General features: G+C 34.3%; 1 pseudogene; it reads right to left on the bottom strand.

The window, feature by feature from the left end:
- Positions 1 to 12,658: 12,658 nt before the first annotated feature.
- On the bottom strand, positions 12,659 to 14,762 carry LOC125074517 (annotated as a pseudogene).
- Between the last annotated feature and the right edge of the window lie 3,760 nt (positions 14,763 to 18,522).

Genomic DNA, 18,522 nt, shown 5'->3' with positions numbered 1-18,522 from the left:
ATGGGACTTGTTCATATTTTGTTGAAGTAGTCCCATCTCTTAACTTTTTCTCAATTTTAAACTGCATTGACCTTAATATGGGCAGTGAGTCATTCCACAGTTTAAAATGAGGTGAGTTCTTTTTTAGCGCACTCTTGTATATTTTTTCGGAGTTCTGGTAGCTGTGACCGTTGAATGAGTCAAAAAGTTTGTCCATCAGAAGTAAAAAGTCTGCTGTATCGAGGCACTCTTTAGGAAGAATATCATGATCTGAAAAGATACACAACAATGATAGTAATTGTGATTGTGGTTGTAAACTAAGTAAAATTTGCTCTCTGTTAGATCTGATCTGTCTGTACACGATTTTCTTCTTTTCTGAACAAATTTTATTCAGGGTTTAAGTATATCGTTTATGATAATTTTGCAAATAGATTGGTGCAAACCCAGAGGGGGTGGCATAGTATTTGTATAAATACAATAGTTCAAATTATAATATTGATAACTGACTAAACATTTTTTATTTTTTTCAAAGTGGTCCCACCCACTCATATAAAAGTTAGACACACCAAGTAGTGGAAAAATAATATGATGTAATTTGAAGATTCTTAATATAATGATTACTGCTAAAATTAAAGCTATTAATACTTACTGGCTAAATATCTCATTGTTGCAGACACTCATTGTAATGAGATTATTCCTTAAACCTTTAAAGAGGTGCGGAGGGTCAAATATAGGGAATATTTTATTTTCATTATATTCAAATCCTAAACTTTTGTATTCCTTCACTATTTCTTAACTTTTGTATTCCTAAACTATATTCTACCATTCATATTTTGCAACTTTTTTACCGAATGGCAATATTATGTACAATAACGGCATTAGAGTTATTGGAGGATTATCGAACGATTATGAATAAAGATTTTTATCGAACGTTTGATAGGCTTATATATAGGATAGCTGTGATTTATAGAAAGGAGTTTTAATTGGATTGTAGAAGGTTTGTATGTTTCAACAGGAAGAGAAGTGAGGTACATTTACACTTATTATATTACCTTAATGTTATTAAAACAGTTTTCTGTCCTATTCAGTCGTCTGATTTTGATAACTTCACCACATCTAGAGGGAAGTTCGAGTAACGTTGCGAGTTAGTTAACAAGTTTGATTGCTTATTTTGCTTGACGGGGACGCCAAAATGTATTGGCGGTCCTTTTCTTGGATGTTTTTCCCCTCAACTTCCAGCTTGACAGTCTTTACGAACTTTTTCACGATTCCGTCCAGCTCAAAGTTAAGTCAGCTCTGCACCTCTCTTATAGAGCTTTGTGACTCCCTGAGGGTTTTTGTGATTTCCCTCATGCGCTTGTTTTGGTTATTTTTGAGCTCTAAGAGAGCTTTCGAGTGTGCTGTCTCCACACGGACTCTCTGATGGCCTCCTGTCACCAAGTTCCTCATGAATCAGTGATTGCTTAACTTTATTTTCATTAGAAGCAGATAATAAACGTATTACGAGAAATTCGCTTTCTATTTTGTCATAGCGATGTCTAGCCGGAGGGTTAAATATATCCTACACGGCTTTTGCGTGTTGGATGTCTAAATTGGTTTCGACGTTGATAAATTTTATCGCGTCATTAGTAATATATCACCTTCCAAACAAATCCAGCGCAAACCAAATCTCTCGATCCTCAGGTGAGAAAGGAGGTAGTTTCAATTGCGTCTAGTGTGATCCAGAATGGTCAGTAGAAACGCTACTCATTTTTTTCGTCGGGTAACGCACGAAGCGAGAAAAATTGTGTCGTGAATCGCGTCAACAAACGACCATTTTTAGCCCCTGAGACGATCTTGTGAGTTGTATTTACTTATTTCAAGAAGGTCGTTCATAGAAAAAATACGGCCAGAAAATTATTTTCGTTTCATACTTTATTTGTCGAGTTCAGGGAGCCAGGTTATGTACGATTGAAATATCAGCCTAAAGATCTTAACATCATCCTCATAAATGTCTCATTTGTACTGTAGTTTAAGCTAAGGGTTCAAATTATGGTGGGAAGATTGTAGGTTTCAATGGAAAGGGATGTATGGAAGGAATATATTTTACTGGAAAGAATTTGACCTTTAAAAGTTATTACAACTGACTGAGTTGGAATCCAAGTCACAACTCGCTGATAGCCTTAGGATTAAAATTTCTCATTTTGGCACCTCACATCCATGAGGAAGCTCAATCGACTCCATGAGATCTTCCATGGACCAGTCCACAGGAATGCCTTTCACTAGACCTATTCTAGTAATATTGGAAGTTGATAAACAAGTTTTATATTTACAGAGCTATAATATACGATTTAAAAAAAAAAAAAATAGTCGCTTGAGCTGCAGAGAAGTGAATTTCGATTTTGTTTCGATCAACATTTTTAAACCTATCATTTACAGTTGAGGCAATCCTGTGTTTATGTAGGGATTGACCGAATTTAATTGCTCAAATTGAATTACCCGCAGCTGGGTACCTAGGTACCCTAGGTCCTTAAGACAAAGTCCTTTCACAACTTAACACACCGCATATGCAAAATGCGTTGTAATGGTTGTCTATCTAAGCACATTTAAAGCACTTGCACGTTTCCGAATTGAAAGATTATGCCGTTTCTGCCGAATCTTCTACGCGCTATAGTCGCTGATACAAATATAATCGCTTAAATATCAGAAATATTATCAAAATTTCTCTGTAGACAATTGTTTCAAGATATGCCTATGTTCGTCCTTCACGGCCTTGTCGAATGCTTGGCTTCGAGATGTTACCAATCCTAGCCGACCAGTTCCTAATAGTTGCCGCTTCCCAAAGCTGAAAGTAAAGATAGTAATTTTGTCATTACTGTACAAATAATTTACTAAAACTTTAAATAAGGTTTTAGAAGAATAACTACTGAGACATTTCTTGACAGAAGCGTATATTTTTCATTTATGACTCATTTATAAAAGATTCGAATAATCTCATATGTCGAATATTCGTAACTAGCCCTGGCACAATATAAGAAGATATTTTTGGTACTTTCCTCTATTATTTTTCTTTATTTATTTTAATTTTAATTCCATATTTCGGATAACAACGCCATTTTTTCGCTGTCAGGATCAGGATCTTTGAAAACGAGAGGATGCTTCAATATGTGTCATATTGCCCTGAGATATTACAGTTTTGATAGAATTCTGATTTGAAAACTCATGATATTCCTTGTCTGTCGTATAATGAAAACCAGAACAATGTAAGCAAGTGGCGTTATCGTTACTAACATTACAAGACTCACCTGTTTGAAATTTGGAGCACTTAAAAAACTTAGGTCGTGATCGATACAGTATTACTGTGACGTTTATGGTGTTTGGTTATGAGAATTTTGTATACTTCAACTGGAAAGGATGTGTGGTAGAATACACTTTTGTGTTCGCAAAAAATTGTCTTGGAACTCGTGTAATAACACCATAATTAATAGTTTTCCTAGTCAGTCATCTTATTTTCTTAACTCCACCAAATCCAGAGGGAAGCTCGAGTGACGTTGCGGGTTCTTTCAGTTTCCAGTGCATGGGTATACACTTCATCAATCCCATTCTATTAACTTTGAAAGTCGGTACAGTAATTTTTTATTTGCACATTTCAACAATAGGGTTTGCTAGAAAACAGTTTGCTGCTTGGGATTTTGAATCGTGATATTGTAAATTTCTTAAATATAAAATTAAACTAGCTGACCCAGCCACGCGTTGCTGTGGCTGGTGTTTTACTAATTCTTTGGTACAATCAAATTAAGTTTTTCTAAAAAAAATTAAAATAGATTCATTCATATGAGATTAAAAATAAAACGTTTCGTAGGAAGAGGTTGGTGTCTCTCTAATCAAAAACCAACAGTAGTCTGTAAGTGTTGCAGTGGTCCATTTTCCCTGATAACGCTTTTCTATTGAAGCGATATGTTAATATCTAGTTTAATATGTAAAGGTGGCAAAAGTAATGTTTTTGGCTCTAATGGGTAATTTTTTACATTTTTTTGACCTAGATCATAAGAAGTTCTCAGTTGCCAAGTTTTTCTGACATAATGTTCAGCTCTTTTAGGACTATCCCACTCACATAAAAAACAACTGTATTTCGTGAACCCGGTTTACAATCCTAGAAGTAAAGCAACCACTTTCAAGTCTGCACATATTGCCCATTCATGTTCACTATATTCTATTTTATTCAATAACAGCATTAAGACGTAGTAAGTTTCTTTAAAATTTGATGGTTGGAAGTGGATGGAATGGTTTCCTACACGTGAGGAACGTGGCAACATATAGTTGTCCATGTAAGAAACATATGTTTTCCAAATCCAAACCGCCAATAGACATTGTTTTTATGGTCATCGCAAGCCTTTCAAACGGCCTTGGAGTTTCAGAAGCTATCAGTTGAATACGTGGCATCAGGACGATATCTCCTTTAAATTTTACCATCAAAATTGTTGCTTCGAGAATATTTTCGTTCATTTTTTTGATGATCGATAATTGAGGTGGGCTAAAATTATGTAGAAGAATAATTGGTGAACCAATTTTCAATTGAAGATTGTGTGCTGGCATTCCTCTTATATCCAGAGAATTCAAAAATTCAGTTGGAAAGTTTACGGCTTCGTTTTCATCAATAACTGTGTCGATTGATTTAAAAGTCATCAAATCACCGGGCAACAAGTTAATTTCGTTCACATCAACGTTTCTCGCTGCCAAAATAGCACGATTACAGAGTAAAAAAGTCAAAACCTACAAAATCCTGATTATGTATTTTATAAACAAGCTTAAAGAATTTCGATAATTGTTCGTCGATAGTCTAAAGGTTGAGCCTGAGATGCTTTTTTTTATCGAAATGACAGTGACTTTTCCTAAGCCTGTTTTTTAGAGTCCGACCGAAATTGGTTTTCCGGCCGAAACCGAATATTCGGCCGTGGCTTCAGTTTCGGCCGAAACCGAAACTCAAGTTACCCATTATTCTGCATTAATTAGGGTATGAAATAGAAACACAGTATATTAAATTTGTTGGAATCATTTTTTTAATATAATATAAAAATATGATAGTGGGCGGAATTAGACGGATCGTCAGTAGGTCGGGTTCCCATTTTAAGAAACAACAATTAAGGTTTTAAATAACAATAGATTTTTATTTACAATAATAATAGTCTTAAAATAATTTACACACAATCTAAACAATCTAAAACAACAAGCAAACAGCCAAGCTAGTGATATACAGCCAAATCAATATGCCGAAAGGCAGCGTAACCGCGTACAAGCGGGCAAGTACAGCTAACTAAATAGCGTAGCAAAGGCAGTCCAGCCTGAGGGGTAAACCGACAGTTTTGTCGGGAGCTAGACTTCTTGCTTGAGTCGATCCTCGGAATCGACTGAAGACTAGCCAGTGAACACGGTATTTATACCCTAGCCCCTACTCCCAACAACTCTGTCCGTGGCGCGAAACGCCAGCCACGTGTTTACCAAAATGTAAATACAAAGCAATTAAATCTGCTAGCAAGGTAAAAGTCACAAAATATTCCAATATGAATTATCGTTAATCAAGAATAGTCAATTTGAAGTTATTTCTAGGTGACACGAATTAAACAATCGACCTATAAGATTGAATATCGAATTCATTTCTGCTTTCACGTTCGGAATCTTTGATTGACGGTGATAAGTAACGATCAAAAATTAAATGTATTTCTGTTGCGTTTGTTGAACATATTTTTATGAGTATTGACTCGGCAATTTTATCAAATGTTTGAGCTTCAGAAGATCCGATTAGATGCAAGAAATAAAAACCATCAATCATTTCGTTGATATGTGTTGGCTCAACCATTTCAGTTTTGGATTTCAAAGCCTTTGATAACGGTGATTTTGGAGTTTTTAACATCTGTCCAGTACATGAGAAAAGAGCAGGGGGCAATGGTGCTAGTGGAAAAGTCAGGCAAAATTCGAGATTAATTTTTTTCTTGAGACTTATTGCCAAAAGTCGCCCAAATACGTCTCGCTCCATTTTCAACAATACTTTCTTGTTCTTGTCTTTGGTACTCGAGACTTTAGTCGTACATTGAGAAGCAAAATTGCAGATTTCGTTTCGTTTTATTGGTTTATCGAATCTTCCGGGTGTTGAACAGCATTCCGAGATAAATTTTTTTTTTTTGTTGATAGCCTGCTGTTTTAACGTTCAACAGGAAATCTGCAACTTTTTTAGATGCAGCTTTACCAGTTGAAATGTTGAATAATGTATCTTTGTCAATTGTGCCATCAAATGGATTTATAGGAGATGGTAATAGGCGAGTAAAACTATTAATATTTAAACGGCGATAGATAGTCTTTAATACCACATATACAGTTCACACACAGAAGGGGAAAGAGTAAGCGTACGGAAGATGGAAGTGAAGATACAAAAGTTTATAGAAAGCACAGTACGAAGGAATAACACAAAACTATTAACTAAGTATAAGTATGTATAGCGTAAGTGTATACGAGGTTTGTTCAAAAGGAAAGGTGAATTTTGATTTTTTTTGAAAAGTATTTATTTATTCATCATTATCCATTTTGTCACCTTCAAAGTAATCCCCCTCAGATATACAGCATTTATGCCAGCGCTTCTTCCAATCCTCGAAGCACTTCTGAAATGCGTTTTTCGGTATGGCCATTAGCTCGTTCTTCGATTCCGACTTTGTCTCATCAATAGTAGCAAAACGCTTTCATTTAATTGTTCTCTTCAGTTTTGGGAATAGAAAAAAGTTGCAGGGAGCCAAATCTGGGGTATAAGGTGGTTGAGGCATGATTATGGTATTGTTTTTGGCCAAATAATCACGAACAAGCAATGAAGTGTGAGCTGGTGCATTATCGTGATGCAGAATCCATGATTTCTTTTTCCATAATTCCGATCGTTTGAGCCGAATTGCTTCACGTAAACGTTGCATAACTTCCTTGTAGTACTCCTTATTAACCGTACAACCTGTTTCCAAAACCTGAATGAATTCTGTATTTGCGTTTGCAGCAGTTCATCCATCGCCTCAGGTGTTACATTAGTTGTGGATAAATACTGTTCAAAATGTAATATTTGTAATGCGGCAGCGGTCAGCGGATGCAAGCGCTTGCAACGATTGAAATGCTTGCTGTCCAAAAAGCTATTCATGGAGCCACCGGCTAATATTTATTGGGTTTGTACATCCGAAAAGGTAAATCAAAGACATCATGTTATTGACAACCAACATTATTCTTTTCTAACCAGCCAGGTATAACCTTAACCACAACATCTTCCCCTAAAATTAAACTTGAACAAATCATGTTATAATACACAATACACAAATTAAAACTTAAGTACTGAAGCGATAAATATAACTAAATACATAAATAAATAGATGCAAAAACAAATCAACACATTTCTTAATATAAAACAAATGACTTATAAATATATCCTGAGCTTTACGTTGCCTAGCACTTTCTTTGGCTCTACGAAAAGACCTCGGAGATGAAGATTTTGGAATGTTTACATCATATCATATGAAATATTTAAATCTTTAGGTACAGGCAAATCTCCTGTTGAACTTCTGATCCTCATTGGCGTCACTAAACACTTCAAAATTGTTGTCGTTATCATTAGACTTTTTTTTTACGTAATGCTAACTAAGAAGGTTTTTACGAGTATAGCTCTTTGTAAATTGTTGGTAGAAATAGAATGATGGGCAGACTTGTCCTTTGTAATGAAGAGTCTGTTTTCTTCCTAGCTACCCGTACTCTTAATATGAATCACATTGAGGCACGCCAGATGCTTTCGTTTTCTAAGTCCCCGGCCAATTTCTTAGATTTAAGTCTTTGTTTAAGAGCGCAATCCTAATTGTGCGGACCTAACTTGTTGTTGATCGGTTTTTTATTCAGAGGATATTTTGTTTTTGCAACGAGTAATTGACTAACTTAAAATACTTTACTTTTCATTTAACGTTATATTATGTGCAACGTATGTTTATGGTAAAAATACGAATTTACAAAATTTTATTTGAATAAGAACAATAAGGTAAAATATTCAATCTACTACAACGTAGAAGCCGTGCCAGAGATACTATGACCCATTTTTTAAAATAATGTTTAAATATCACATTAAGGTATATTTATTTTACAATCCAATGAATTCTAAAGAATTAGATTTACTAGAAGACGAAATTAGTCCAGTTTTCAGGCGTCACAGTAGCACACACATTTTTTAATAGATCTAGCATTTTCTTCGTGGTGAAAAGTTTGTGTTAGTAGCGGCGTTTTTCGTTTTCACTCGCAAACAAACCACTTTTTCTAAGAGGTTCTACTAGTTTATATTAGCTTGGAATATCTTTGGGAATATGAATAACGTCAGCGTCAAAACAGTTACTGTCAACAGGACGTATGAAAAAATAACAAAATATTGACATGAAATCAACATTTTTTTGGTACTAATTAAGTAGCATGCTTAACTACTTGATAATTGATTTATATATATATATAAATCTCGAAGGACTTCTTGCGTCTTTACAATCTGCCACCCTGCGGCGTCACACTGAATATCTACGTATACGTTTGAAACACTGCATGCACATTCCCACATCCAAGTGTATGTTTAAATCAATTCCGTATAACGCTCTGCATATATCACAATGATTATAATAACTAAATGACGTCCTTCTACTATCGAATTCAGATTGGTTCCGAATACTGTTTTTGAATTATCCAGCATACCAGCCAAGAGGCTTCCACCTATATAAGGGCTTATAATAATTCCAGGCACAGATAATAAATAATTAATAGTTAGCATACAAAAGTGACAATACCTATGTATAGCGTAGGTATTTTCACTTTGGTGGTCTACAAAACCTTAAAGAGCAATATATGACGAGTGACAGGTACGTTTGTATGTATAAACATATAAGCTCAGAGGCACAGGCTGGTGTGGACAGATAAGTCTGGAGTTGGACAAGTAAGTATGTATAAACAGGTAAGCTCGGAAGCAGAGAATACATCTACCAAGTTGCCCTATTTGTGCACACCAATTTAGATGTGTTCGAGCGCAGGGGGAGAAATATAAATCATAATTTACGCAGTAACGCGAACGCATTCCAACTTGCCACCCATCAATGCAACTTAACAGTGACATAATAATAAACATAAATTTGGTATGCCTTGCCTAGTAACAAAATAAACTGAATTATGAACATTAATCAGTCTTCATTGCAATGGAACATGTATTTTTAAAATATTATAATTAAAACAAATCAGAAGGGTTTTTATCAACCCAATATTGTCATTCTTGTTTTAGATATCTACTTAAAAGAAATGTAAGCTCCATCTACAACTCAAACTCAATCTGCAGCTTCTCTATCAATTTAAAATTTTGTAAAAAAAAATTTGGTATCTAAACATATAAATCAAAACATTTTAACAATTTTAGTTATACTAAATAATTAAACATAAATGTGCTCTCTGCCTTTGCATAATAACAAAATAAACTTAATTATGAATTTCAGTCAGTCTTCACTACAATGGAACATGTATTTTTAATTGTAAATTAAAATAAATCAGTGGCTACAACTAAAAGTCTCATGCCCGGTTTCTGAGGTTCTGTTAGATATCTCTTCATTAATTATTAATTCGATAAAAAGACAACCTTTTTAATTCTTTATGTAGTCCTTTGTTTAAAAATGCTTTTAAAGGCATTTTCATATGTAATGGCAGTTATGCCAGTAAAATCGTTTTTAAACAAAGTTTAATGACAGCTAAACATCTGATAAAGTTTTGGAATAAATAAACAGGTGATACGGACCTCAGAAACCGGATATTAATCATTAATTTAAACATAATTTTAAGTATCTTAATCATTGGTACGTATTCACAAAGTGAAAATATTTGAAACAAAACATACTAAGTATTTTAAAACATAAATTTTCTTGTCTTATTTCTTAGCCTTAGAGTAAATATTTTGGACGAATACCTTTATTTTTAACCAGTCTTTATTCTGAAGTAAATCTACATGTTGTTCTTTTAGTTTCTCACATTCATTTCTTTTAGGCGGTTGGTGATTTTTTATGTGAAATTTAAAGTATTTTGTAACTACGTCCTTTTGTTCCTTTGTCCAAGGTGTCAAGGTCCTTTTTTTTCCTTTTCGTATTTTGTTTTCGTTACCTAATTGAGACACGGGTTCTTTAATAAGTTGTTTAGAAACATTTTGCTTACCAGATAGTCCAGCCTGAGATAAGTCATTTAAATTACAATATGTTTGTACGTAATCAGAATTCGCATCTAAAGTAGGTTCAGGTTCAGGATCATAGTCTATAATTTCGTTGTTGTCCACGGGCTCTGCAATTAGCTCCTCATTCAAATCTAAATCAATCTCTTCAAGAGATTTTCCTTTGAAAGCATCTGCTTTTCCATCTTCCTTAAGAATGAGAAGCTTTGATATCTTAGCAGTTTGGTATACGTCATCTGGCAATCTGTAAGACTTTTTATGTACTTCATTAGTATGGCCCATGAATGTAGCCAGCTGCTCTTTGTCATTTTCAGACATGCTATAAATTTGTGATAAGGTGGCTAAATGTTTTCTTAGCCTTGTCGAGGATATTGCTTTAGGCTGTTTCGCCCCTGATAATTTGGCATGCTTTTCCAAAACTTTGTAGCCATAAATCGTATTGTTATAACCGGGATTACCAAACAAAAATTGATTTGGTGTCGAAACAAAAAAAATATGCCTAATCGATAATAATAATTTAATATCATCTTGAACTTCTTTATTAAATAGAACTGGTACTCCGCGGCCGCGTTTACCTCTAATGACAACACGTTTAAATTTTCTTATCAGAATCCTTTCTGAGGCAGTAAGCGCACGATCAAACTCTTCATACTTATTATTATCATTATTGTCGCTTTCTAAATAATCATGCACTGTAATTCTTTGAAGTTCTCCAGGCCTGCGCCTATTTAATAATAAAACCCTACAATACACAGTCTCTAAAAGTTGTGTATATGTTTCAGTAGTTTGTAAGCCTTCTTTAATTTTTATAGCAGCATCCAGAGATTTTTTATTTAGGTATTCTTTAAGAATTTTTAAATCATTTGCTAAAGGCACTATAGTTATCTTATTCCACTTTTTCTTGTTTAAGTCTGTTGCAGCTTGTGTAGACACATCATATTTCCAATTTGATTCAATAAGTTGAATCAAAGTTCTTAAGTCGGCTTCTATTTTACCAGTATCTACTTCCATGTAAGGCCCTTGCTTTTTTAATGCACACATTATTGCAATATTACAGTATTGTTTCAAGGTGGTGGACAGATTCATCGCGAACGTAGGTGTCTCATATCTATCTTTTTCTATGTCATAATTTCCCAATATTTTGGTAGCTTGTACAATGATATCATAATGAATTGGTCTTAAGGCAGAAAAGAAGTCATTAATGGATGGATCAATCTTTTTTAATTCTAGTAATAATTTTGCAAGCTCTCTCATTTTTCTAGACACTACGTTAACGAAATGTTTTTCACGGTGAGTTTTTAAATATTGAGATCCGAAAGCACATATAAGGTTATCTTTTTTTGCAATAAGTGATATTTTGTCTGCCCGCATTCGGGGAAATACAGTTTCCTTAAGTTTTTCGTCGATCTTAAGATGACGTATCAGTAGATTTTGAGCCTCAGATTGAATGTTTTTACTTCCTGATTTACCACTACATTTTTGTTTATGTTTCCACAATAGTTTTTAAGAATAGAATCCGAGACAATCTGTACACGGCAAATAATCAGTAAATTTGCATTTTCGCATCGGTTTAGTGACCTCTTTTGATTTTACAAGGTAATTTCCTTTTTTACGTAGAGCTGCAATTAATTGTTTTCTATCAAGACTTTTTTTAGGTTTTGACACAATTTTTTGGACTTCAGTTTCATAAATATGGTGTCGGAGTAAATGACGAGCAAAATTTAAAACAAATGACTCACAGTAAAAGCAATAATCTTTATCTCGAACCTTTGAACTTTTGGGTTTTTGCCTTTGGATAATTGTTGTACTATCATTAGAATTATCTTCTATTTGAGATTCACTATTAATATTGTAAATAATTTCTTCATTTGGTTCTGATTCATTATAAGGCTTCGTTCACACGGCATTGTCCTGCACGTTTTTTTCGTATTCGTTTTTTTAACGTACAATCATCCGGGTCTTCACACGGTAAATTATCATTCGTGTAAAAGACGAATAGCCGCAGTCTTCACACAGTTGTCACAGCGAGTAGACGTCACTGATGGATCCACGCGTGGGTGTACTTTTATATTGGTATCGTAGGCGCCAACGGTCTCGCCGCCGACAAAACAGAAGGTTTTGGGTACATCCTATTAATCAAGAATCTGTGCGAACGATCACATTTGAAAAATTATTCGAAAATCTTAGAAACGACGAAAAAAAGTTTTTTAATTACTTTCGAATGTCTGTTGAATGATTTGAAAAGTTATTAACTCGACTGGAAAATTCAAGCCTACCAAAATCAAATACGAATATGCGGAAATGCATTAGTACTAAAATGAAATTAGCCATCTGTTTAAGGTAAGTACACAAATAAAAATACACAGGTTGTGATTATTTAAGTTTTATTAATGATAATTATAATTAAAAAAATATAAAAATTTGATCAATTTTACTATGGTATATTCGTGTTTCGTATTAAAAGACATTGTTATCAATATCCGTGTAGTTAGAATAGCAGGATTCGACAGAAGACGGACTTTGAAGAGAAGCTGCTGTAGTTAATTCTACAGAGGCTGGACTTTGAAGAGAAGTCGTTGTAGTCATATTTGTACTAATAGAATTTGTAGCTTCTTGTATATTACTATTTTGGTATTGTTGTGTAAAATATCCTCTGTGAACTGATGACAGATTGAAAGACGACGATTCACGAATTTGGCGACTGTTTTTAATTTTTTTCATTAACTGTAACACACCCATTTGGAATTCAAGGACTTCATCATCGTCATACTTATCTAAGGATGGTAATGTCCCATAAAAAAATGAAAGATGCCGATTCATTGTTTTAGGTTCGTTATTCGAATAAGAATCCATAAATTTCATCATCTTCGCATCTACAGGACTAATCATATTCTTTAGAGATCTTTTAGGTACACGATTAGGTATTGGGCTCTTTGCCGCCATTGTGTCATGTGTCTCTATAGAGTTTGTTTCCAATGTTTCATTTCCGTCCTCAGATTTTTTTTTTCTGGTTTTCGGATTCTGTTTTATTATTGGATTCCGTGTTGTTATTTTCGGTAGTAGCATTATTTACTGTCTTTTTAGGTTCTATTACTTTCTGCAGAAAAGATAACTGTTTACTATATACATAAGGCTTTGCTGTTTTGGTGCCACTTCCTGAGCTTTTCTGATCTTTTATCTTTTTATACGATCGATTATAATTATCTCTTATATGAGTCCACCGTTGAATAATCATTTTAGCTGTAAAAGACAAACAAAAACGGTAATCAAAAAAGTAATACGGTACAGACAATAGCACGTCCCTCTTTACACCTCCATTATAAACTGATCTTGTCAAACCAGTCTGTGTAATGATGCCGCGTGTCAGTTTATATTGGATCTGTATAGAGGGACGTGCTGTTGACTGTACATATATATTTTTTTTCAGGTTTTTAGCATCGGGGTGCTCCATGAAAGATTTACACTATTCATACAAAGTTGGTGTATCGACTATAAGTGGTATCATCTGGGATGTTTGCTGGACTCTATGGCATGTCCTTCAGGGAGAATATCTTCAAAGGCCTTCTACAGAAAGTGAATGGATAAAAATAGTGGAAGGTTTTGAAAGAAAGACTAATTTCCCTCATTGTTTAGGTGCAATTGACGGAAAACACATAAAAATCTTAAAGCCTCCTCATAGTGGATCCATGTACTTCAATTATAAAGATTATTTTTCAATTGTGCTACTTGCGGTGGTTGATTCGGAATACAGATTTATATATGTAGACATAGGATCATACGGAAAAGATTGTGACTCATCCATTTTGAAAAATTCCGTCTTGTGGAAAAAACTTAATGATGGTTCGTTGAATATACCCAAACCAAATCCATTATTTGAAGGTGGAGAAAGTACACCTTACGTATTTATTGGTGTTGAGGGATTTGCTCTACATAATAATTTACTACGCCTTTTTGGAGGAACACATTTAGATTTACGTAAAAAAATCTTCAATTACCGCCTGAGCAGAGCAAGGAGGTACGTGGAGTGTGCTTTTGGTATCTTAGCGGGAAAATGGAGAATTCTACATAGGGCTATTGATGTTTCACCAAGTTTATTGACAGAAATCATAAAAGCATGCATTGTATTACACAATTATGTTCGTGAAAATGATGGACACAATTTTGAAGATGTGGCAAATCCTTCATTATTTGAAAATATTCAAAGTACGGCAGTTCGAAATGTTCAAGCAAACAGCGTAAGGTCCATTTTTAGTCACTATTTTTTATCAAACGAAGGAGCAGTCCCATGGCAAAACGAATACATTTAGAACTAAGCAGAGCAAGTTAAAATATGTTGTAACTCAATTTTTATTATTAGTAATAAAATATACATACCTAAGGCTTGTCTTGTTTTTTCTTCCTTTGTCTCAAAATTAGGATCAATTATTACCATGATTCCCTTCCAAGCCGCTTGAGTTGCGACGCGATTTTTATAAAGTTCCAAAGTTTTATCCCATAAAACGGGACATTGTTCCACTAAAGAAATTAATAGTTCGTTGTCTATAGAAGATTCCTCAACCATTTTGAATATCAAACCAAATCAAACATAAAATACGTGCCACCCGTCCAAAAGACGCTCAGGTAGTACTAAACGCTTCTTCGGTTGCTATTCGATAAAAAACGTGTGAACATCGTGCCGTGTGAACGAGACAGAGCTATATTATGTGCCACTGCGAACCGAATACGTCAAAGTTCATTCGATTTGCTTGACAAGTCCGTTGAGTATACGTTTAAACGTATAAGCGGTACACGTTTTTCTGCCGTACAATCGTCGTGTGAATGGATCTATGTGCGTTGTATGGTCACTATTTATACGTTAAGACGTATACTGCAAAAAAACGTGCAGGACAATGCCGTGTGAACGAAGCCTAAGGCTGTGGAAATTTCCTACTTACAATCACATTGCAAGGAGAACTGCTTTCACAGCTAACTTCACTTACACTTATGTTATTAGGTGGCTTCAAAGATATAGTAGACAAGGGATTATTAACATCGAGAGGTATTCTTTGATTTGGTACGAATTTATCTGCTTTATAAGGTTGAAGAAGTTTCTTTTCTACAAATACACTACATGGAGAACCGCTTATGTGACTAATTTCGCTATCATTAAGATTAATAGGCTCCTTGCCCGATGAATCGAAGTTCGAAACACATTCTAATGGCGTTAAATTGTTTGAAGTTCCAAATTAATTGTGAAAAGAATCATCAGAACTGGTCTGCAACAAAAAAAAAGCTTATTATATTTTATTGCACCTTACTATTGCTGCTTTGTAAGAGACGCAAGATTGTTGTCACAAAAACATGATAAAAACTTTACAAATTAAGTACGATATTCAATGGACACGATAAGATCGGTGAACTAAACACAAAGTATACGCGGTAAATTATACGCTAAACACTAGCGTCCTCCAAATTTCAATCGGACAATGGCGGAACTATATTATACGCTAAAAGGCATTGTAGTGATGGAATTACGTCCATGCCAATTTTTCGCTCTTGCATTCTAATGATCATAAGGGCATGGAAGTAATATATACTACGTATAACTGGAAGGTTCACTGCCAACCAAACGCGAGCCGTGAGAGAATGACTATTAAGGCGTTCTGTCTCTCTCTAAAACTGTACCCATGATTTCAGAGTTCCTGATACTTTTTGAGAATATTCACATCTCATGTGAGAGGTTCTGGGTTCGAAAGACCCTATAAGTAAATTACCTATCATTAATTTCATAGTAAAAATTGCCACTAGCTTTATGACGAAGAAAATGAAAAGCATCGAGAGGAAACCAGCAAATCCAAGAAACCATCAAGTTTGAGGACTTGTGATATCCAACAAGCAGAAGTGGGCTACAAGTTGATGTGTATTGTGTAGACAAAATAAAGCAAATAAAAACATGTTAAATACGTAACAATTTATTTACTACACTGAAAACTTAAATATTACTAAACAATATTGTTTTATGTAATTTCTGCCGTAATGTTGCGCGATTCCCCAATAAGTTCACGGTCTTATTTTTGCCATAAGTCGTCATTCTAACAGTTAAATATTTATTTGATAAACATTTTACAAGTGCAATATCGTGCCTATCTTCACAAGCAATTGAAATAGTTCCACAGGATCGAATAAAGATGCTAATTTATTATAAAAAATTTGCACGACCAGTACAGTAATTTTACTTTTAGTTGTTTTTAACATGGAATCCGACACCATTATTGTAAAATTTTTTTCAGTGTAACATATTACTTCAAACCCAAATTTTGATACAAATTTTAGGCCTCTTCTGTTAACAAATGAAGTAAATGAGGAGTTTGAATCTATATCAAGAACATAGTCGTGTTCTGTATTTTTTGGCCTGTCACTTAATAAAGCGGTTTCACAGTGTTTACATGTAATTTTTTCTAAAATTTTTTTAACTATATAACCTGCAATGTAATGCAGTATTCTTTTCTTATACTCTGTCAATACAGATGAGTCCACAAGCTTAAGTAGGTTTTGAATGTCTTCTGTATATTCTTTATTGACGGGGTTAGATAGCAGTGATTTTTGACCACTCCTAAAGTCTAACACAGGGGTAGTTTCATAATCCTCGCAAGTGCAATTGGCGTTGATGCTTGGAGTTACGCTATTACGAAATAATAATTTTCGCAATGCATATCGCACTTGCAGTGCACTTGGGTTATCATTTTGTCCACCAGCAGCACGTAAACAAGAGAAAAACATTTCAATGTGATCCTGTGAAGCTTTGTAGGTGAGAAAATAATTAACTTCACCACTTTGCAACAAATCCATGGCTAAATTTGCAAAACTCATAGTGTCTATTATGAGGCCAAGAGCAGGTGTTCGGCGTCTTGACCATTTATTTTCAGTTGGCTGATATATCTTCGGGTTTCCACTAAAATATTAAACCATATTTCTTTGTTCTGCAGCCTCATTGGTGATTTGAACCCCTTGTCAAAAGGATTTTTACAATTAAAAACATCAAAAATACGATCCAGTACTCTAATATATTCCACAGTTGCCTCACTTCCCTCAAATTCAATATTACCACTAGCTCTTAAGTAATCTATTGCATCAGCAACAGATAAGCTAAGCAGTTGAGCGGCCAATCGTACATTCATTTTTTTATTATAAAAAGTAACATATGTACTTGACAGTTTATTTCCAAATTTTAAACCCTCCTTTTCTTGTAATTTATGGAGCTGTTTTATGTACTTAAAATCTATATTTCCTGTCTCTGAGGCTAAATTACATTCTGCAAAGACATTTCTAAATAATTTCAGCATATGGGGTGGATCCATAATACAGTGAATTTGACTGTCTTTTCTTGGATGGGTGAAGTAGGTTTTTAAATTCGGAAATGTGAAATCACATCCTAATTGTTCAAAAGTTCTTATATTTGTAACAGTGCCATCGCAAGTTATAGATTTGACTGTGATATTGATTTCATGTAAAAATCGTATAGCTGCTAGTATTAAATGGGTTTGTAAGTCAGCTCCTAACTTATTAGTAAAAAAATATGCTATAGGACATTTGAATTTTGCAGTGTAGGAAACTATTTGAAATATTAGCACCTCTGTAGCTAAGGTTTCTGAATCATCAGTCAGGATACCACCATAATCAACATAGCCCCAATATTTGTCTGATTTTGAATCATACCGCAATTCTGACCGTATAGACATCGAATCAAAGATTAATGCCACATTCTTCAAACTGTCATTTTCAGAACGTATAACCTGTAAAAAATTCAAAACTTCTTTCATGAAGCCAACATTGCACTCATGGGTAGACAAAAGTCTTCTTAGTGTCGAAGGATGAGGAAGAGGCATATAATTTCTTAAAAATCTGTACGCTCTGGCAGAATAGAAATATATGGTAAGCGAAAATGACTTTACATCATCCGAATGCCTTACACCACGATTCGACTTCTCTACGTTTAGCGAAATTCATGCGAAATTCATTTTTATAACACTTGCAAGCTCCATATAATTGTTACTTTTTTTTTATAATATTCAATATGTCTTGCATATTTTTAATTTTCATGTCTCTTCTTTTCAATTTTTGTTTCAATATTTTAACTTCACGACGTAATTTAGCCTTTCTGGGCGATGGAAATTCTTGCGTTTGTGTACTAATTTCAGCTTGCAATTTAATTTTTTTTAAAGGTGGCTCTACAGAAAATCCACTCGTAGAAGGGGTTTTCGGCGTTTCCACCAGGATTGAACTCAAAACTGTTATTTTTTTCTCCTTAGGGATAATTTTCGGCAAAAGTGAAGGAACTGCTT

Source organism: Vanessa atalanta, chromosome 28, assembly GCF_905147765.1.
Source record: "Vanessa atalanta chromosome 28, ilVanAtal1.2, whole genome shotgun sequence".
NCBI lineage: Eukaryota > Metazoa > Arthropoda > Insecta > Lepidoptera > Nymphalidae > Vanessa > Vanessa atalanta.
Note: the sequence above shows the minus strand (reverse complement) of the source record. Positions and strands in the feature narration are given on the sequence as shown.